Source organism: Gavia stellata, chromosome 5, assembly GCF_030936135.1.
Source record: "Gavia stellata isolate bGavSte3 chromosome 5, bGavSte3.hap2, whole genome shotgun sequence".
NCBI classification, from domain to species: domain Eukaryota; kingdom Metazoa; phylum Chordata; class Aves; order Gaviiformes; family Gaviidae; genus Gavia; species Gavia stellata.
Window position 1 is genome coordinate 24,404,290 of NC_082598.1, and position 21,680 is coordinate 24,425,969.

The window sequence follows — 21,680 nt, forward strand, 5'->3', positions numbered from 1 at the left end:
ATTTATTGACTTGTTTTTTTACAGCAACATTATGCTTCAATAATATTGTTAAGACTGATTCAGGCTTCTCCAATAAAATGACCTAGCAGCACAATGCCTACTACAGCATATTCAGTAAATTCTGATGGATAGGAGGTCCTAAGAGATTGCTGGGACCGAGTTTGATGAGAACAGTGCTCTAACCCAACTAATACAACATTATTTCAGGTCAATCAAATGCAAAGAAAAACATGAAGTAAGAAACCAAACCAAACCCCCATATTCTATTTCACAGGACTCAAGCCATAGAGCTTGACCTGAACTGAAATAATGCCACTTTATTTTGTATTATTGAAACTGAAAAAACAAGTAAATCTCCTTACTATTTAAAACGGAAAATAAAAAACATTGTATTTCAGAATTCTTGCTACCTATAACCTTTTTCTTTTTCATTGGCTGATAGGTGTCACATTTGACCTGTTATTTGTTTGCGATTCTTATGGTCCCAAATCCATGCCTTTACACAGACCAAACAAAACATTTTAGCTAATGGGCTAAAATAGCTCTTTCTATAGTGTTTTCTCCTTCTCCATTAATTACTGACAGTTCATGTAGCTCTATTCTGTGGAACATTATACAGTATTAATTTATTCATTATGAACTACCCCTCTTTTTAAGGAAAACAGTCCAATATAAATTATTTATTTATATAAGTTCTGTGAATAATTTCTTGTGAAATACCTTCAAACGGATGGTGAAGGGAAATAAAACCTGACTTTTCAAAAGAAGCTGTGAAGGATAAGGTAGTATAAAATAAAAAGAAAAATCTCCTCTTACTCAGAGATCTCAATCAGTAAGTAAAACCAGGAGAGATTTCTGTAGGGTTGTGATAACATACAGGAGGTTCTGATCAGATTGGCATGGAGTGAAGTATCTAAGGATCACATCAGAGACTTACAGAATCACAGCATCACAGAATCACTAAGGTTGGAAAAGACCTTTAAGATCATCAGGTCCAACCATAAAAAAAAAAAAAAAACCCACACACCAAAAAAAACCACACACACCCCCCCAAAAAAAACCAAAACCACCCACAAACCACAAAACACACCACAGCCCACACCAAAACAACCCACCCACACCACACAGCACCATGCCCATCAAGCCACATCCCACAATGCCACATCCACACGCTCCTTGAATACCTCCAGGGAGGGTGACTCCACCACCTCCCTGGGCAGTCTGTTCCAGTGTTTCACCACTCTCTCAGTAAAGAAATTTTTCCTAATATCCAGTCTAAACCTCCCCTGGTGCAACTTGAGGCCATTTCCTCTAGTCCTGTCACTAGTCACTTGGGAGAAGAGACCAGCACCCACCTCTCTGCAACCCCCTTTCAGGTAGTTGTAGAGAGCGATAAGGTCTCCCCTCAGCCTCCTCTTCTCCAGGCTGAACAACCCCAGTTCCCTCAGCCGCTCCTCATCAGACTTGTGCTCCAGACCCCTCACCAGCTTCGTCGCCCTTCTCTGGACATGCTCCAGCACCTCAATGTCCTTCTTGGAGTGAGGGGCCCAAAACTGAATACAGGATTCGAGGGGCGGCCTCACCAGTGCCGAGTACAGAGGCATGATCACCTCCCTGCTCCTGCTGGCCACACTGTTTCTGATACAGGCCAGGATGCCGTTGGCCTTCTTGGCCACCTGGACACACTGCTGGCTCATCTTCAGCCGGCTGTCAATCAACACCCCCAGGTCCTTTTCTGTGGGGCAGCTTTCCAGCCACTCGTCCCCCAGCCTGTAGCGTTGTCTGGGGTTGTTGTGGGCAAAGTGTAGAACCCGGCACTTGGCCTTGTTGAACCTCATACAATTGGCCTGGGCCCATCGATCCAGCCTGTCCAGATCCCTCTGCAGAGCCTTCCTACCCTCCAGCAGATCAACACTCCCGCCCAACTTGGTGTCATCTGCAAACCTACTGAGGGAGCACTCAATCAACTCATCCAGATCATCAATAAAGATATTAAACAAGACCGGCCCCAAAACTGAGCCCTGGGGGACTCCACTTGTGACCGGCCGCCAACTGGATTTCACCCCATTCACTACAACTCTCTGGGCTCGGCCATCCAGCCAGTTTTTTACCCAGCGAAGAGTGCACCTGTCTGAGCCACGAATCGCCAGCTTCCCCAGGAGAATACTGTGGGGTACAGTGTCAAAGGCTTTACTAAAGTCCAGGTAGACAACATCGACAGCCTTCCCCTCATCCACTAGGCGGGTCACCTGGCCATAGAAGGAGATCAGGTTGGTCAAGCAGGACCTGCCTTTCATGAACACGTGCTGGCTGGGCCTGATCCCTTGGTTGTCCTTCATGTGCCCTGTGAGCGCCCTCAAGATGAGCCTCTCCATAATCTTCCCTGGCACAGACGTCAGGCTGACAGGCCTGTAGTTCCCCAGATCCTCCTTCCAACCCTTCTTATAGATGGGCATCACGTTGGCAGGCCTCCAGTCATCTGGGACCTCCCCTGTTAACCGGGACTGTTGATAAGTGATGGAGAGCGGCTTGGCAAGCTCGTCCGCCAGCTCCCTCAGTACTCTTGGGTGGATGCCATCAGGCCCCATAGACTTGTAAGTGTCCAGGTGGCATAGCAGGTCGTTAACTATTTCCTCCTGGATCATGGGGAGCCTATTTTGCTCTCCATCCCTGTCTTCCAGCTCAGGGAGATGGATACCCTGAGGATACCTGGTCTGGCTATTAAAGACTGAGGCAAAGAAGACAGTAAGTACCTCAGCCTTTTCCTCATCCTTCGTGACAATGTTCCCCGCCGCATCCAGTAAAGGATGGAGATTCTCCTTGACTCTTTTTTTGTTGTTAATGTATTTAATATAAGTATTTTTTTGTTGTCCCTCACGACTGTGGCCAGGTTGAGCTCTAGCTGTGCTTTTGCCTTCCTAATTCCCTCTCTGCATGACCTAACGAGGTCCTTGTATTCTTCTTCAGTTGCCTGCCCCTTCTTCCAGAGGTGGTAAATTTTCTTTTTTTCCCCGAGCCTCAGCAAAAGCTCCTTGTTCAGCCAGGCCGGTCGTCTTCCCTGCCGGCTCTTCTTACAGCACATGGGGACTGCCTGCTCCTGTGCCTTCAAGATTTCCTTCTTGAAGAAGGCCCAGCCTTCCTGGACCCCTTTGCCCTTCAGGACCGTCTCCCAAGGGACCCTCTCAACCAGTGTCCTGAACAGGCCAAAGTCTGCCCTCCGGAAGTCCATGGTAGCAGTTTTGCTGACCTCCCTCCTTACTTGGCTAAAAATTGAAAACTCTGTCATTTCATGGTCGCTAAGCCCAAGAAGGCCTCCGACCTTCACTTCTCCCACCAGACCCTCTCTGTTTGTAAACAGCAGGGCAAGCAGGGCACCTTCCCTGGTAGGCTCGCTTACCAGCTGCGTCAGGAAGTTATCTTCCACACACTCGAGGAACCTCCGGGACTGTTTTCTCTTGGCTGTGTTATACTTCCAGCAGATGTCTGGTAAGTTGAAGTCCCCCACAAGAACAAGGGCTTGCGACTGTGAGACTTCTGCCAGTCGCTTGTAGAACGCTTCATCAGCTTCTACGCCCTGGTTGGGTGGTCTATAACAGACCCCCAGCAGGATAACTGCCTTGTTGGCCTTCCCCCTCATCCTTACCCATAAGCATTCAACCCCTTCATGACAATCATCGAGCTCTATACAATCAAAGCACTCCTTGACGTACAGAGCCACCCCACCGCCTCTCCTTCCTTGCCTATCCCTCCTGAAGAGTTTATAGCCTAAAACTAAATGAGAACAGGCAGGTAGCAGGTTCTTTTTTTAATAGCCGCTTGTCTCTCATTTTAAGATACTCAAATCACACAATTTGTAAATCCACTTGTCAGGGCGTGAAAATGTTGAGACTTCTGAAGCAGAAGTCATTTAGCCATCTGGCAGGCAGGAATGAATGCTGGAGAATCAAGCTTCTCCATTTCATTTCAGTAACATGTTATACAAAAGAAGAGAGCAGGGGCACCTTGGCATATAAAGCAAGGGGTATATAAAAAAAAAAGTCTCATAATTTAACAAGCATATGAGGAACAGCTCACCCAATGACAGCTACAAGAAAAGAATAATCCCGTAATGGCTCTTTGACAATTTATTTTCAGTGCTTATGCTTAGGCAGTACATACTGTTTATTTTCTAAGCAGCTTAGCAGATGGGAGGTAAGTAGGATGATGATTATAATTCAATATGAGGTACATTTAAATAAAGTTGGGGATCTGACTTAAGCCCTTAAAAGTCAAAATATGTAAGTTAAATCTCCAGCAACACCCTTAGCCCAGCTGCTATTCTTATTTTCTAAATGTGGAACAGTTCCTTATCACAGGCTGCCATGCCACTGGACAACGTAGAATTGGTATGAGGGAAGAATTAGTTCCAGCAGCTCCTGAAGAACAAGATTCCGTACCACAGGCAATTTGACACAAATTCTAACAGGCCGTTTTCCACATATTTTTTCACAGTTAAAACAAGGGTTTACACCTCCATTTGTTTTTCTAATATCTATTCTTTCATACCTACCTGATCCAACTTACTAAAATGTCTCTGTAGATTGGTCTCTCAGCAAAATACTATTATCTCTAATTTAGACAGGTGAGAAACACAAGGATTATGTAGTTTGCTCAAGTTTACTTCAAAAAGTTTGTGCCACAATACAGCATTTTACCAAAGTCTCCTGAATTCCAGCTAAACCCTTCCAATCACTTTAAGCTTTTTAATGTTATCAAAAACTATTGTTTCAGGGAATACATATAGGAACATGCCAATAGAGAATTTAAGGGAAAGGTGAAAAGAAACTTAATTCTGAAGATTAAATTGTATTCCAGTTTATTATTCCATTTCCATTAAATTATAAGATAACAAGGCATGAAACCATCAAGGCAAGTGCAGCATCCTCTTGCAGTTACAGAAGCTGGAAGATAGATGGTCCTCAGTGGCTTTGGTGAATTGTGGTACTGGATTGAGTATCTGCCACTGCAAATATTAATTTAGGGATGAAATGTCTCAGTCAGACATTCAAGGCTTACACCTGCAGATTGCCATCTATTACCCACTGCCACAATAGAAAAAAGGGAGGCAAACCACAATTAATGCAGCTCATTAATATTTTTTTAATATATTTTAACTGTTTAGTTAATTAAGCGCCAGAACGCCTCCAAGTACAGACCTCAGAGATAGAAGGATGGGGGAAGGCTTAAAAGCGGGATACAGAGTATAGGGATGTGGGAAGACTGGATTTCATAAGGTATATGAATAGTGTGTAGAATAAATTAGTACTTCCAAGAACCTGGAGTAAAAATAATAGTGCTTAAAAAAATCAATATCACATCCTCTGCCTGTCTGTAGGATGAACATTCATGGAACATTCATTTAGATAAGCTAATGGGAGATTTGAGAAATGCATGGAAGAATAATCCATCTTAAACACAAGAAACTGTCTCAGGCTCAGGAAGCATTGGAGCTTCATGTTCTTAGCACTGAGAATACACACCAATAAAATCTGTGTGCTTGCTTTGCTCTTACCCTGTAGGCCTCCTTCTGAATCTACTGCTAGGCAGGATACTGGTCTTCATATGCATTTGATTTCTAATACACTGCTTTTCACAATAACTAGAGGTATCCGAACAAAATTACAAAAAACATGAAGAAAAATAATGAATGTATTACTGTGATAAATACTCTCAGATCTCTTCCAAAGACCCTAAGTTTAAGAAGCATATATGATTTGGAGGGGATGTTTTTGTTTGTTTGTGGTTGTTTTTTTTTTTTAAGAGCACACCTATTATTTTTTTTTTAACAGCTTCCATTTTTGTCTCCCTGCAACCTTTTTGTGGCAATACCTTGACTTATAAAGATCTAATATGTTATAAGCTCAAGATTTAGGTTACCATGTCACATCATGTATATGACATCAGTATATGAGACTGAGATATGAATTGTCAATAAGGGACACAAAATGCTATTCAGCATGAATAAATTCTCTGTAAAGGAAGAAATACCTCGCTAGTACCTTACTGTTCTTGTTAGATCCACTAATATCAATAGATCTGCTACAGAGTATTTTGCTCAAACAATATAATGGAAAGCATCAAACTTAAAGTAAAACCAAACTACATAGAATTCTTCCCCTTTTCAGTATTACATGAGAAATTCCTTTAAAGGCTTGCAAGTTCATTCCAGCAGCTAAATTATGTGAAGCCCAAATTGCTTTTCCCTGTTACAGCATTGTTGCTCTAAGTGCAGACAGATTTTTGTTTATTTATTTTTTATTTGTTTTCCCAAGTTCTAGGACTGCATGAACTTACTTTTGCAAGCAGGCATGGTAGCAATCTATCTGATGGAGTTCTGCCCTCTCTGCTGGAGGCAATTTAATTTGTAAAAAAGAAGTATTTTATTTTACATTTCATATCCCTGAACTCAAGGTAAGTTTCAACAGTCTGCTTTCGTCAACAGATAACATGAGGAACTCTTCTGTGAAAAGGTAAGAAGTTTCTGCAGGGAGACTCCCATCAGACCTCACTGCTGCATGGTTTGGAAACTTGAAATTTTTTGCAGAGGTTCTTAGTATCTAGCCAAATTTCACCTTTAAAATTCATTATCACATCTCAATATTTTTACAATTCTCTCATTCACAAGAGCATTTGCTTGTAGAAAAGCAGGTCTTCCACCATACCATCAAGATTACGATTATCTGTCTTGGTCATGGTAAAATACAAATGCTCAGGGTGGCACTTCCACAAATGAATTTATTTTCAGAAGCATGTCTTTCTTTCCATCAACTACATAGCTTGAGATACACTATAATTCCTAATGAGGGAATACTGGATGCCATAACAAAACCATCAGATAGTACAATAACCTCCTCTCTCTTATGCTGCTAGGTTGGAGGGGTTTTCTCTGTAATGTGTGATATTAACAAAAGAGTATAACCAACAGCAGTTACCAACTGGCTAACCAAAGGCAGTTACCAATTTGCACGCATGCTTTGCTATATTGAAATAGTCACTGGGAGTCATGCTAAGAAGTCAAAAGGTCAAATAAAGGAAAGGGCGGGGGGGGGAAGCCATAAAAACATAGCCACTGATTTTGGTTTATTGATAAAAGCATCTATTATTGAAGGAGTCATCTCAGGTCATTAGGCAACAAGTGAGGTATTTTTAACACTAACAAGACAGGAAACTCTGTTATATCTTCACTCTGAAAAGAAAAACTCCAATCCTTATTCTTAATGTTACAACAAAAACATGTACCCAGGCTAATAAACCTTTCTACTCTAATTTTACTACTTTGGGTTCAGCATCAAAACTTTCACGTATGGCTGGATCGTATTCAGTAAGTGACTCAAAATATAATACATCATAACTAGCAAATGCACAGCCACCCGCTTCTGTCTAACACATACCCTGTTTATTGACAGGTCAATGTATTGGTTTCTCTTTGTGATAAAACTCAGTTTTACAATACCTGTATCATCTTTTTGTTATCCTAATAAAGGCTAAAAAGATCAAACTGAAGAAGGTCAATTAATGAATTGATGAAAACATAAATCAATGAACAGGACAGAGCCATAGGTTACCAATACCAAAGAAACAATGTGCCAATTCAACCTGACTGATGTTTTGACACTTTTATCTTCCACTTTTTTTTTTTAAATTAACAAAAAACAGTAACAGACCAATGTTATATTCCTTTCATTAATCAAAACCTTACAAAGTTTCTGCCATTTTCTTATCTCTCTTGGAACAAAACTTTCCAGAAGCTCATTAAAGTCTGAAGACATCTTCAGTAGCCAGACCTTGGAACAGAACACATTTTTACTGGGCATCAACAGGACCTCATCTGTCTCTTCTACACTATAGCAGCAGAATGATATCGTTTTAATGCTGCCTTTGCACAGAAAAAGAAGAAGAAAGGGAAGAGCAGTGAAACACATGTTGAAATTAAGGTTCATATTAGTATATCCAACATATACTCCCTCCTAAAACATATATGAATGTTTGCTATGAATACCTGAAGATAATCAACACTATGTGGAAAGAGATTATATAATTAACTTGGCTAACTACTTCCTGATGGACTATTTGGCGTACATCTTTTGGTAGCAATCAAATTAGGTTAACAGCAAGGTCCCACAGGGGGCATGTTGACAGCCACAGCACATACAGATATGACACGGGCTCTTCAGATTAAAGTTTAATTTTATTTGTCAGAAAGCTCAAAGTGCTCATGAAATTAACTTATAACAACAGAAAGACATCAATACACATCCACTTGGCTTCTCTAAATAGACATGGTGCGGATTTAGGGAAAATATTCCCTGTCAGAGTTCAGTACTCTCTGACCAGGTCCTTTAAGATATTCCACATGAAGCAGGTTTAATGCTTAATACCAAATTTACTCATTTGTAGACACCTGATGTCACAAGGGATTCTGATTTAGCAGAGCATCAGTGTACTGAAATTACAACACAACTACTCTTAACAGAATATAGAAATTATAGATATTTATTCTTTAAGTTATATATATAGAATGTAAAAAAAATTTTATATATATATATTTGCAGATCTCCTCTGTCTTGCCAAACAGCTATGTCACTTTACCACGGTGGGTTTCAAGGAACTCTATCTGCTTGTCTACCAATATAGCTGCTTCATCTAAAGGTTTGCTGGGCTGTATCATCCTGCCTGCTTTGGAGATAACCTTTTGCATTCTGACAGCATAATGCATTGCAAACACAGCAAGACTAAGGCTGCACAGCACAGAGAATGAGCTTGAACACTGGAAATCAAAAGGGTTTGCAGGCCAGCCGCTACAATGCAACACACTGACATAGCCAAACTCTCTCTCAGTCTATCTTGTGCGCTCCTGTTTGACACTGCATATTTGAGGTACAGAAGTTTCCTAAGGATCTACAGGGCCTAATCATTAGATCATATTCATACAGCACAAATACATGTGCATATGACTTTACTGTTATCTATAGGTAGAAGAAATTCTACCCACACTACCTTTTGAAGGTGAGACAGTGAGTAAATCAACATGTGCTACAGTTTTGCTGAGTATTTGTTCTGAATGTACCATATGAACTTCTGACTATTCAGAGTGATAGAAATGCATGTAGACACATAGGAAATTAGACGTCTTAAAGTTCTAAGTGAAACTGAAAATAGTCATAGAACTCCGCAGGTACCCACGATTTCCCATTTTAGACTTATTTTCTCCCATGTTCTGATGACTTCCCTAAGGTTGAGTTCCTTCTTCTCAGGTAGAAGTACTCTGGAGTCAAGATAGTATTTAAGAAGATACTCAGCTTAAGAGTTTATATAATTATTGTTGTGATTAGGGACACATGACCATGTGCTTTTTTGATTTGATGTCATAAGCTGAAACTTCAGTATGGGGCAGACACCCCTTGTCTAATGCAGTTCACAGCCTTGGTTCCAGCCTGCACCCTGTCTCTGCCCTCCCTTCACAAGAAGAGGTGGCCATGCTGTGTGCCTCACCCTCACTCATCCAGGTCTCCCCTCAGAGAAATCCTGGGCAAACTAAGGCAAAGGTCCTCTTTTATACCCCAAAGCACAAGTATGGTAAAGACGATACCTCTCCCTCCTCAAGTCAGGACACAACTGGAACACTCATCCCAGAGAAGGGATCACAAGGAGCAGAGGGGGATGCCCCTTACCTCAAAGGCTGAATCTACAGCATAGAGGAGACATACACTTTGTCATACTTAAAAAATAAAATGCAAATAGAGAGCAAGAGGAACTATGAAAGCCCATCAACATTGCAACAGCAAAACGATTACAGTATTGGATACCTCCTGGAAAAAAACAGCTATAGAGAACGTATGCTACAGGGAACAGCTACAGGGAAGTCGCATGAGAGGAAGATCGTGACTTACAGTTTCCTTTCACTCTTTCCAATTATTTAGTATCTGTTACCCTGGACACTATGCCTGAGAAGAACATGAGCCAGATCTTTCAATTACAGAAATGTAAAGTGAAGCTATTTTGAAATTGAAGAACTGGAACAGTCATAACTTACATCAGCAAACACAGCTTAAAACCTTGACACCTTAAGACACTTTAAATTAAATTTGTAATACGTCAGGTATACGCTCAGGGTGAAATGGTTAGTCTCAGATAAATCAATGCAGAGAGGCTCACTAACACTCAACCAGCGTGTACTTCTTCTACCTTTTCTGTCTCCTCCATGCAGGATTATAGACATATCCAACACTGATATACCAAAGCTGACTCCGCATGTATTTCCCAGAACCAGAGCATAACAGAGCACACTACAGAGTCCATCAAGCTGGCTAAACATCTGCTAACCAAGATGCTGAATGACACCTAGCCCTGTTAGCCCAGGAATGCATTTGAGCAGTGAACTCTGCCTGCCGTTAAGCCAGCTGAGGTGATAACGTTGACTCGTGTAGACATCAGTATTGAAAACAAATGGTGCTCTTTTCTGTTGATAAACCTAACTGGTGTTTCTTCCTCAGGTGTCTCTATAATATGTTTCAGCAGTTGGTTTGTCTCTGAAACAAGAATCCTTTAGGTTGGTCTATTACTAGTCCCTTCTATTAGTTAAGGTAGAAGTGTAGCAAATAATTTGATAAATTCAGACCGAAAGATTTACTTTCCGAAGAAAACTGTCTGAACGATGGCCTAAGCCTCCATCTTGTGTTTCAGAATGGAAGAGGAATAGTGGCCGTTCCCCTTTAGCCACCCCCGCTTCTTGTTGCAGCTGATACGTTGGAAACACACCTCATCCAGCATGACAGCACTGTAATCTGTACCACGCTCCTTCTGGCTTATGTTCCTTACTTCCCTTTCACAGAAGTATATCAGTGTCATGGTTTCGTTCGCTAGATAGCATCTAGTCAGAGCCCTGCTCAAGCACAGCATGGATCTAATACTGCCCTAGGAAGGAACTGGAAAGGGCTTTCCTTAGAAGTGAAATTCTTTCACAGTCCTTAAGCACAAAAGCAATACGAAAAGTGCAATGTATTTGGGAAGGGTGCAAACTATTTCTTTCAGTATGATTTTCCAGTTAATTCTCTTTTTTCAAATCCATGGCACTGTTTTTCTTCTTTTTCTTCCTGCAGTCCTTTCATACTTTCATATCCTACCTGTCACAAGATCAAAAGAGTACAAAACCTCCAGTATTCATGCCTTTCTCTTTTGTCTCTAAGGGCTTGTAGTAGGTGTACAAGGGCCTAAGAAAGCAAATATTCCTTCAAGATTTGGTTTATTGATAATAAAAGATTACTAGTTAGACCAGAACACGGTTGGAAATAATAAAACTTTTATTACAGAATCTCCATATGTCCTAGATGTTGTTGTCAGTTACTTTATTAACTAAATAATATAGCATTTTTACAATATCACCTTAGAAACCATGACAGGAAAGTTAGTTTTCTAAGATTGGAAAGTTTTACTAAAAAAATCAAATGTTTGACCACATTGTGCTTGTGAATGACTGAATTTTACCTTCATAGCATAACAAGTTTCACCTCTGTAAGGAGAATTTATTGAACATCACTAGCTTTAGTTGAAAAGCACTGCTAATTCAAATAAAACCTCAATGTTAAATGAAAATGTCTTACTAAAACCAAACAACATCAATGCATGGTTAAATTTGACTTATCAGCAAACCCTATCACCTTACTCTGTCTTTCACCTTCAGCAACTTCTGAACAATACTTTTCGAAGAATGGCAGTGTTTGTATGGGCAGCCTATACTAGAACTGAGAACACTTTCTGTCCACAGCCAGAGGACCCACCACAATCATGACTTGCACTAATTATGAGCCATAGGGAATCCAATGAATGAGTTAATCTGTCCTGGGGGAAAAAAATAATCTCTGGTTAAAAATAAGTCTTTGTTTATTTGAAATGAATTATTTTGTGTATTGTAATTTCTGCCCTTATATCAATTTAGATACACAAAAATTAGGAAGATAAAACTAGATATCTCCAAAGAAATTTTCCCTCATGGAGGACTGTGATTATTTTTTGCTTGTTTCTAATCTGGATAGAAGTGGACTGCAACATCTCAAGCCTAGATGAGCCGGATCTCTTAACTTTAAGTTTCACTAAACTTCTCCCTAACTTCACCTTAGTCGAAGAGAAAGTCCCTGTGTATATGCTATCAAAAACATTACTATCCAGCTATTGGAAAGCTTTACAAAGCCTAGAATATAAGAGGTGGAGATACTCAGAGATCTGAAGAAATGTGGCTTGACAGAGTCAGAAGCTATGCAGGAGCAGATCCAGCAAGACCAAGGCAGAAGTCTAATATTCAGCGGTGAAAGTGAGTCAGGGTAGCTTGCAATACGGAAAGAGAAAACAAAGCATTTCTCCTATGAAGAGGTATAGAGGTAGAGCCACAGTACCAAGAGAAAAAAAGTGACTGCCAAGCAGTAAATGGACATGTATATGCACAGCGGAAGTTAAGTGCAAAAGAGATCTATTAAGACTATTACCGTTACATTCTTGCACTAAACCACCAACAACTCCAGAAGCACTCGACCTCTTTTACCTTGAAGTCCTTCACATTTTTATTTATATGAAGTTCTCAGTTGCCTGTAGTTAAACTACTCGATTAGATACTCAGTAATGCTGAAAACACAAGCCATTATAGGAAAACAAATCCGAAGCTGCTGCTACAGCACTCATTTCTGAAGTACACACTATGTACACACAGAGGAAAGGACTGATATTCTTCAGTGACACCTCATACTTGCAGCTGATCACAGGACTCAGAATATCCTCACTAGGATTTCATCATCTCCTCAGTTATGTAAAACTGTGGCCTCAATATCTGGTCATTTTTTATTGCATTTAATTATTGGCTCTTGTTTAAGAAATTAAACAGGCAGATTTTGGAAATACTCAGAATCTAATACTTTCAAATTATTTTGAAAGCAGTCTATCTAAGTTTTTGAAAAATGTTTTCTCAGGAATACTAATTGGAAATTTCTGATATTCCCTCCACCCTCTTTTTTTTCCCATCAGAGATTTAGTTTTGTCAAACACTCTGCTTAGGTGGTTTGGAAAATGTCATATCACCAAAAATGTTCAAAATTTATTTCCTTAGCAGGTGAAAGAACTGCATAATATTTAAAGTAACAGTACCCAGTGTCATTCACTGTTCCATGCCTCAGTGGTTAAAAATATCAAATTTACATGAGTCGCTTTTGAAAAAGAATACAAACTAATTAAGAAATAAATTAAATAAGCTACCTGTGAACACAGAAGTAGGGTTACAGTATCATTTCACAATTTTCTCACCACTCAATGCAGTTGGCTGGTCTTATTTCATTTCCAAATAATGACCATATATATTTCTGTATTGCATATTATTTTTTAAAAGAAAATAACAATAAAAAAGGAAAAATATACATTATATTCTTCCGTCAAGACTTGAGAACAATTATTTAACAGGGGAGTAAAAGGGGCAAGTATCCTTAAATAAAGAAGGAGTTGGAGAAGGACAAAACCAACATCTTCAAATTCATGTTCAGACGATGTCTATAATAATGTGTTACGGTATAAAAGCTACTTCTAATTGAGAGAAAGGATTTATTCAGATAGAGTAAAAAATACCTTCAAGTCTTGCTAGATCACGGAATAACACAGCAAAGAGTGAAACTGGTATGACTAACAATGTTGTTCAACAAGCTCCTTGAGCAAGAATGAGCCAGGATTTGTAACACCGGGAGAGGTCTTACCCTTTGCTGCCCCTGCTCCGAGCTGCTTTCTCCTACCACTGTGAAGCTCTTCCTCTGAGTGCCACTGCCTGGTGTTTGCGAAACTGCATGATGAACTGGAATAGCAAAATAACATACATTGAAAAATAACCTCTTCAAAACAGTTTTAACCCAAATCTGTTCCCTGGGTAGTGCATGGCTGAATCAATGCCTGTGTCAGCACCAGGGAGATGTTATCAGTGAGATGCATGGAGGGAACAGCAAGACCCACAGTAGAACCAATTTATGCCAGTTTAGGCTACAGAACTATGATGTCATCAGTCACCAGCCCACTCGACAGGGACGGTAAGAGCCTCATTCGATTGTCACTGAAGTCTACAAGACCTTCTACTTATCTGACCCTGAGTAACCTATTTATCTAATACTGTATATTCTATAAATCTGATCAAGAATTAAGATTTTTATCTAAGGATATGCCTATAACAAGGCTATAAAAATCCCCAGTTTATTAAGTATGGGTCACCTAAATCCCCATCACACTTTTGAAAGGTTGCCCTTAGTAATATGTAGAACCTTATACACCGGGCAGCTTGTAGTTTCAATTCAATTTCCTTATGTTAACCTGTTATTCTGTGTTCTGTTCTTCAGCTTTACTGTATTTCAGGAATTATGCCAAGCTCAGCTGAGTATAAGTGAATACAGCTCCATTAACTCACGAATTTCACCACAGGTGATCGTGACCCTTGGTATTTCACTAAACTGACTGCTTTAGCTTTTTTAAAACAAAAATAAATAAAATTATACAGCTTCTTTCAACATGTAAAGAACAGTTATGAGATAGGTAGAGAAATACTTAAATGTCTTCACAGATAAAATAGCAGGAAGCATTCTCTAGGGAAAGAGAGTCCATTTCAACTACTTGTAATCCATTCAAAACAGCTGTCCAGATGAAAGGATTGTACAATAAAGCTACCGACAATGGAGCAGAATTTATGCGTTTTCAATTGTGCCACAGTAAAGTACAGGTGTCTGGAAAAATTAAAACTACATAAATGGAAGCATTACTATTGGTTTTCTGCTGTACAAAACCTACTTTTCATACTGTTCTTGATTACTTCTGTTGCACTACATACACTTAACATATGGTCATTTTAAATGCAAATATAAAGGCTATGAAAAGGCACAGTCACATGCTGAATTTTGGATGCCTTCCGGGAACTAAAGTGGTTTGATAATAAGACAAAATCACATTAGTTGCCCAAACATAAATTTGCCTTGGCCATCCAAATATCAATAAGCATTTGGCAAAATAATGTGAAACATGAAGGGAGACTTACGAGTGGAACTGTTGCCATTGTCCCTAAAGGAGGGAAGAGAATGAAGTATAATAGACAAGTTATAAATGATGAATGGATTGATACAAGAAAAATACTAATGGTATGTGCCACTGATTACTTTTGAAAGCAGAAGGTAATAGAAATTATCCAGAAAGTTTCTCTGGTCATGAATAATGCAAACTCACTTGGCTCAAGAGACCATATTACATTTCAACAGATCTGAAGGAAATGCAAAAAGAAAGAATAGATGGCAAAGTTTTTCTGTGGGATTTGATGAATCAGAAAAAACAGTCTAACTGAAAAATGGAAAGGGAGGTGACAACAAGTAGCACTGAAAACAGTAACTGAATACAATTGTCGTCACTGAAATATGACTTTAAAAACAATACACATAAAGAGTAAAAATGCTAAGACTTAAGGTAAGGAAAAACAAATGTGTGTGTGTGTTTTTGGCTTTTGAGTTTTTTGTGGAGCCAAAAGGGGCTATGAAATGTATGCAGTTAGAACAAAATTGTTATAGGAGACTGTGTCAGACCTGAAAGCAAAGACAACAAATCATGAATCTCTAAAATAGCCAAACTCCTTGTTCATCTCAGGTTGCCCTTGGGCTGGGAGAGATTTACCTAGCTATGTCTGAATTGCTTCCAGGCTCCCGCATCAGTGAGTGTGCCCTGCCTGCACTCAAAGTTCATGCTAAAGTCCTTGGGGATGCACGAAGCCTCTCTCACCTCAAGCCACTTTTTGTTCAGTAGTTTCCGTAAGAGGAACAGTCCTTTCATCCTGACAGCTGGATGACGGGTGCAGCAAGACACCTAGAGCATACATATGCCAAGTGGCCCAGGCACAGCTGTACAATACATTATCTTTCATGCTTCTCTCTTTTTTTTTTTCCGGTAAGAAGTTGATGATTTTTTCTTAGATATACAGGTCTGTTTGAAATAATAGCATTTGTGACTGTAACATTATAGGCATGTATCAGTGTCACATAATACTAATAATTCATTTAATTACTATAGAGATAAGTATTTTCTTCCATTTTTTCCCTCTCCAGAAAAACTTTCTATCTTCCTGTTAAATGTTAACAATTTTGCACTGCTAGAATTATAGACAGGTGCAGAAGAATGTTAACTGATATATTACTTTCTTCATTGTTTTGTTCTATTTTTCTCTACAACTTTACGTTTATATTTGTCTTTAAAAATGTATTTTTTTCTCACTGAGAATTGTAATTATTTTAATATACCTTTAAATAGTATTTCTGTAATTATAAAGTGACCGTCAACTGTAAACAATTGAAAGGTTAATCCAAATTTTAAAAAGCTTATGAGGTTTCCTAAGTTCTGACTTCAATTTAGGCTTTGCTGAAAAAGTAATGTTATACAATGGAGCACTAGGACATAATTACTTTTTCTGCTCTGCTTTCCACAAGACTTAGCTCTTGACCCCCATAGTCACACACATGCTACAAATCAAGATAAAAGATTTTTATTATGTTTCTGTTGAGTCTTTCAATTGAAATTATTTAAATTCAATTTATAAACACAAATTCATTGCCCATAGAAAAACATACCTTGAATGTAGGAAGGCTGTTGCAACTCAAAATATTCTAAATCCAAACGTATTTTTAAGACACATCTTTGCATATGCTTGTGTGTATGTGCATACACGAATAACATATGTATAAATAAATGAGATTTAATTTGGACTTATGAGGTATTCGTGTTTATAACATGACTTCTACGTGCTTTCTGTGTCTTAACCTTTTAAGATGTATTCAAGTCATATTTTCATGGCTTTCTACATAAATAAACAGCAATTTTCTACCTTTTATCACAGAGTTTTCTTTCAGTTTTTCTTGCGAAAAACTTAACCACTGACAAAATTGGTCTAGGCTCTCAAGAATTAGCATATTTTCAGAGAGAAATAGAAATAGATGAGAGCAAATCTGCACATGTGAAGAAGATACATGTCATTATATAAACCTTCACAAGCTTTACCCTACTCTGTGATAAGGAACTTGGGGACTGGGTGTAGGTGGTGACTGGGTTATGCTCTAGCATCTGCTATTTTTCTGCAACTAAACTTTTCTGACTGTTTCTGATGTTCTCTTCCTTCTGACCCCACCAGTGCCTGTCAGGTTGGCTTCACTTTCTCACTCTTTGGTTGTCTTTGATGTAACAGTACATATGAGGTAGACTAATTCTACATACTTGCTGTGAACTGAAATAGTCTGGCACTCAGCTGTCCTGAATGATTCTCAGCTTTTTGCTATGACTGTCAATATTATGAAGTTTAGCATGACCAGCATGCATGCACAGTTCTACCTGTTTCAATAGTTCTGAATTTATGTTTTTATTAGTACATACCTTTTATTACTATATAATAAACAGTATATGCTGTTCAGTTGGATATCCTTATTTGCTAACAGAAGTAAACTCAAAGTCATTGAAGGACTTCTCCTACCAGCCCATCATTAAAGCTATGCTTTCTCAGAAAGAACAATTTGGGAGGGACGAAGGAAAGCACAGTGAATTTTCGGAGGAGCTCAGGAAAGCAGAGGTAAAAGGCCACGCAGAACAGAGAGAAGATTGGATGAAAGCTAAGGGTTCAGGCAAAATAATACTGTTGCAGGCAAGAGTGATCAAGTGCCTGAGCAAGCTTAGAAGTCTCCCAGACTTCTGTGAAGACACTGGCTGTTACTGGAGGTAGCGATACACAAGGAGTGAGATGAGCTATAATCTCCTACAGTCACCTGTGATTCTCTCACCGAACTGTTTAAGCAAGGTTGCCTGAATGAAAGTGCAGAATCAAGCCAAAGGAATTCACCCTTCTGCATCCACTAGAGAGGTTTCATCCTCTCTCCCATTGCTCCTCAAGTCCTCATGGGAGGAGTGTCTCGTCTTGCTTTCCCAGTTTTTTAAAGGTAGAGGTATGTGAATTGCTTTACTTAGAAACTTAATTAGCTCATATATTTGAGTATTTCAGATAAGAATCGAGTCCAAAATATTCAATGCTGGGAGCCAATTAAGGCTTTAATTAGGAATAAATCAGGAAAGGAATAAGGGATTCACACATTATTGATATTTTCAAAGCTCCAAGTTACATTTGCAGGGAGGTCTTTGTTGTACATTAGAGAAGAAGAACTATGCTGAAACATTTCTCTCACGGTAGGAGCCTTTTGTCAATTTGCTTAAGAAATTATGCTAAAAATTACACAAAGGCAAGTTTTTCTTACTCCTCCACTTGTCTTAAAACCAGAACTAGACAGAATTAGATAAAATGAAAGTAAATTTTCACCTGAGAAAATCGCTGCCTTCCATTAAGGACTTCGTCAATGCACATTTTAGCAGATTAAAAAAAAATCTGTTAGCCAGGGGGACAAAGAGACTACATACTAATTATTCCTTTTGATCTTCACTTGCAGGAAGACATCTGACAACTGTCAGAGATAAAGCTTACAATTAGGCAGCTTTTTTAAATAATTAAGTACAGGAACTGAAGCTTTCCCTAGACTTGCCTTTTTTTTTTTTTTCCCCTACCTCCAGCTGTATTATTGCCAAGCCAGCTGAGATGTCACATCCAGTCATTTTCTCCAATTGCCTACACACAATCAAATTGAAAGTCTGTGAATGAAACTGCAGTCCACCTGAGTCACTAGGGTGACTAAGTTACCACTATGCTAGGGAGTCATTTAGTAGAAATTAATAATCAGTGACCCTTCTAATGACTCACTAAAGGAAAGTCACTCAATTTGTTTTTACTTCTGAAAACTACACAGTCTGTCTACTCAACCATTAAAATCTCTCCGGGTGATACTTACAACTAAATAGAACCAACCCATCAACAGCTAAAGCTGAAAGGAAAAAAACAAAGGACTAAGATGACCTTCAGAAGGCATTTTATTGCTCAGTTAATCCCAGCACACAGAAATACAGTTCTACCTGCATTCTATCTGATTTGCATACACTTCACATCTAATAATTAGCTTTTATCTCAATAATAGAAACAAGCTAACAAGCACTAGAAGTTAAGCAATGCGTATTTCAAGAGCTGTCTTAATGACATAAAGAGGACTTACAGAGGAAAGCCTGGAGAATGCTATCACAGCGATTCATTATGCTGAAGAGCACTTCCAACACTGACCTTTGCTTGTGTTCCCCAGACCTACTTGGGGATTTCAACAGAAATCACAAATGATTGGATATCATCAAACCTAATTATCTTCCAAAATTTTTGACTACCTGGAATAGTACTCTTGTTTTAAAGATGTAGCTTTAAAATAAAGTATTATTTCTATAAATAGGTATATCAGTATACCTGCCTTAAAAAACATATTATTTTTTTAATATTCATGATGTGTTCTTCTTATACAGAAGTCTAGTTAAATGAAATATTCAGATACCTCCAGATGCTTATGTTAATCATAAGAAGAAACAAAACCACAAACTGTGAATCTCTTGAAAGTTGCCTATCATGTGATCTTGAAAGTAAAAATAGGGTATATTTAACAAGACTTTACTCTGTGAATTATTGAAATAGATGGTCAATAATGGGAATGACAAGAATCATCAACAGTATGCAGTTATTTGAACTAACTTGCTGTAAAGGGTTATCACTTCTTTCTTCTTCCTATCCTTAATCAGTTTTATGCAGCCTAGCTTTGTAAACCAATGATTCTAAACGATCCTAGCTGTTCCATACAAGCCTGATGAAAAAATGGGCTTGATCCAAAACTAACTGAAATAATTGAACATTTTTGCCTATTTCAAAAGTTTTGGACCAAGTCCCATAAATATTATCTTAGTTTCATGATTTTATAATACAACAAGAAATAATTTAAAGGGCTTTTAAGATTGAGTGTTATGCTTACAGAGGATCCAATACATATGAAATATTTTTTTCCAGATGAATATCCAGGAAAGCATGATAGTAAACTGATAATCAGGAATATTAATAAATCTCATTATAACTGTGTGCACTATTTATTCCTGTGTTGGTTTTATGTTGGGTTTTTTTTTTTTTTTTTTTTTAGGAGAAGGGGTTGTTTGGTTGTCTACTGTTTTGAGAAGGATTGCAAAATCTTGACTTTTGTTAAAGTTACTTTAGCCCAAGTGATTTATAAACCATGCTGTTTAGCCATACTTCCTCTCCAAGTTTGATTGTTACAACAACAAAAGACATAAGAAGTTGTTTCCAGGTAACAAAACTACTTTTCTTGCTGTCATAATGGAATCTGAATATGGTACAAGTGCTCTACTTCTGTATTGAGGAAAGGGACTTGTATAGATTTAAGAAATAAGATTAAAAATGTCTAGTTAATTTCATGGTAGCAGACCCAACTGTCTACTTCAAGGGGAACCCTACTTTTCACTTGCAAAGATCAGTCCTATTCGGATACCTAGTCCTTACTATAACAAAATCATAGTAATTGTTTTCTGAGAAGGAGCCACATCTGATTTCTTTCTTGGAGCTCAATTTCTCACAAAAAACCCCAAAGTAGTGCTGATGTTCTACATCTCCAGAAATAAAATGTGTTATGACACTTTCTCTGTGCACAAGCATAAATGATACTGATCTCCTCATGCCTCAGCTTTCTTATTCCCAAAATAGGGTGGCCTTATCTACACCAACAATTAGGAATAATCCCTTGCTCATGATATATCACCTGAGAAAATACTGTCACTGGCTGAAAACTTGCTAGAAAGTAGGTCAACAGTCACATGCCACTTTTCAAGCCTGTGCCACAGCCTGTAGTAAGTTCATTAGTACAGACATGAGCAAATCAGCTATGTTTCAAGAACTGAATTTTATCAATGAATTACATGAATTATACACAATGATATATTACCCAACTGAATGCTTTCTTTTTTACCTTGTCCTGGTGATTCAGAATTTTCAGGGATCTCAGAAAATTGCAGACATCTTTTAAGTTATTTTCTCCCTAGAAGAACCCCCGAGGGAAATGAATCATGTGAACTGTGGTGCCCTCCCCACTTTGCCATGTGCACTCTCCCTTGAAGGTTGCCTTTCAAAGCCAAAAATTTTTTAGCACTCCTGTGGTACATATTGTTCCTTGATTTGTGCAAAAAAATGCCAAGTATATTATCACCACCACTATTCTCCTTCATGTTCTTGGGAGGTAGGATGGAAAGAAAAGAAGTCAATCAGAGGCTTCTGTGCTTAAGCAGCTCACAGGCTTTAGTTCAATAACTTGAATCACTTAATACTTTTGAAGAGGTTCCCATTTTTTTTGTCACAGACTTTAAAGAGAAGACATATAGTCTTCTTGCAACTTGAACAAAAAATAAAGTTTTCTTTTACAAGCTTAGCTTTATGAGTTTCATCATCCTCTGAAACAGCCAAATTCTGTGCCCCAGAAAAAAAAAAAAATAAATCATTCCACAGTAAAGGTAAAAACTGTTGAATATTGTATAGCTTGCAGTGATTTTTCTCCCAAGCACATCCTTAATTCTTAAGAAGTATTATTAATTGCTATTATAAACTGTTCAGCAACCCTAACAGCTTATTTTGGAATGTTTTCTTCTTGAGGCTCTAGACTTTGTTTTCATTTATCGTGTTATCTCTATGGTTCATTCAA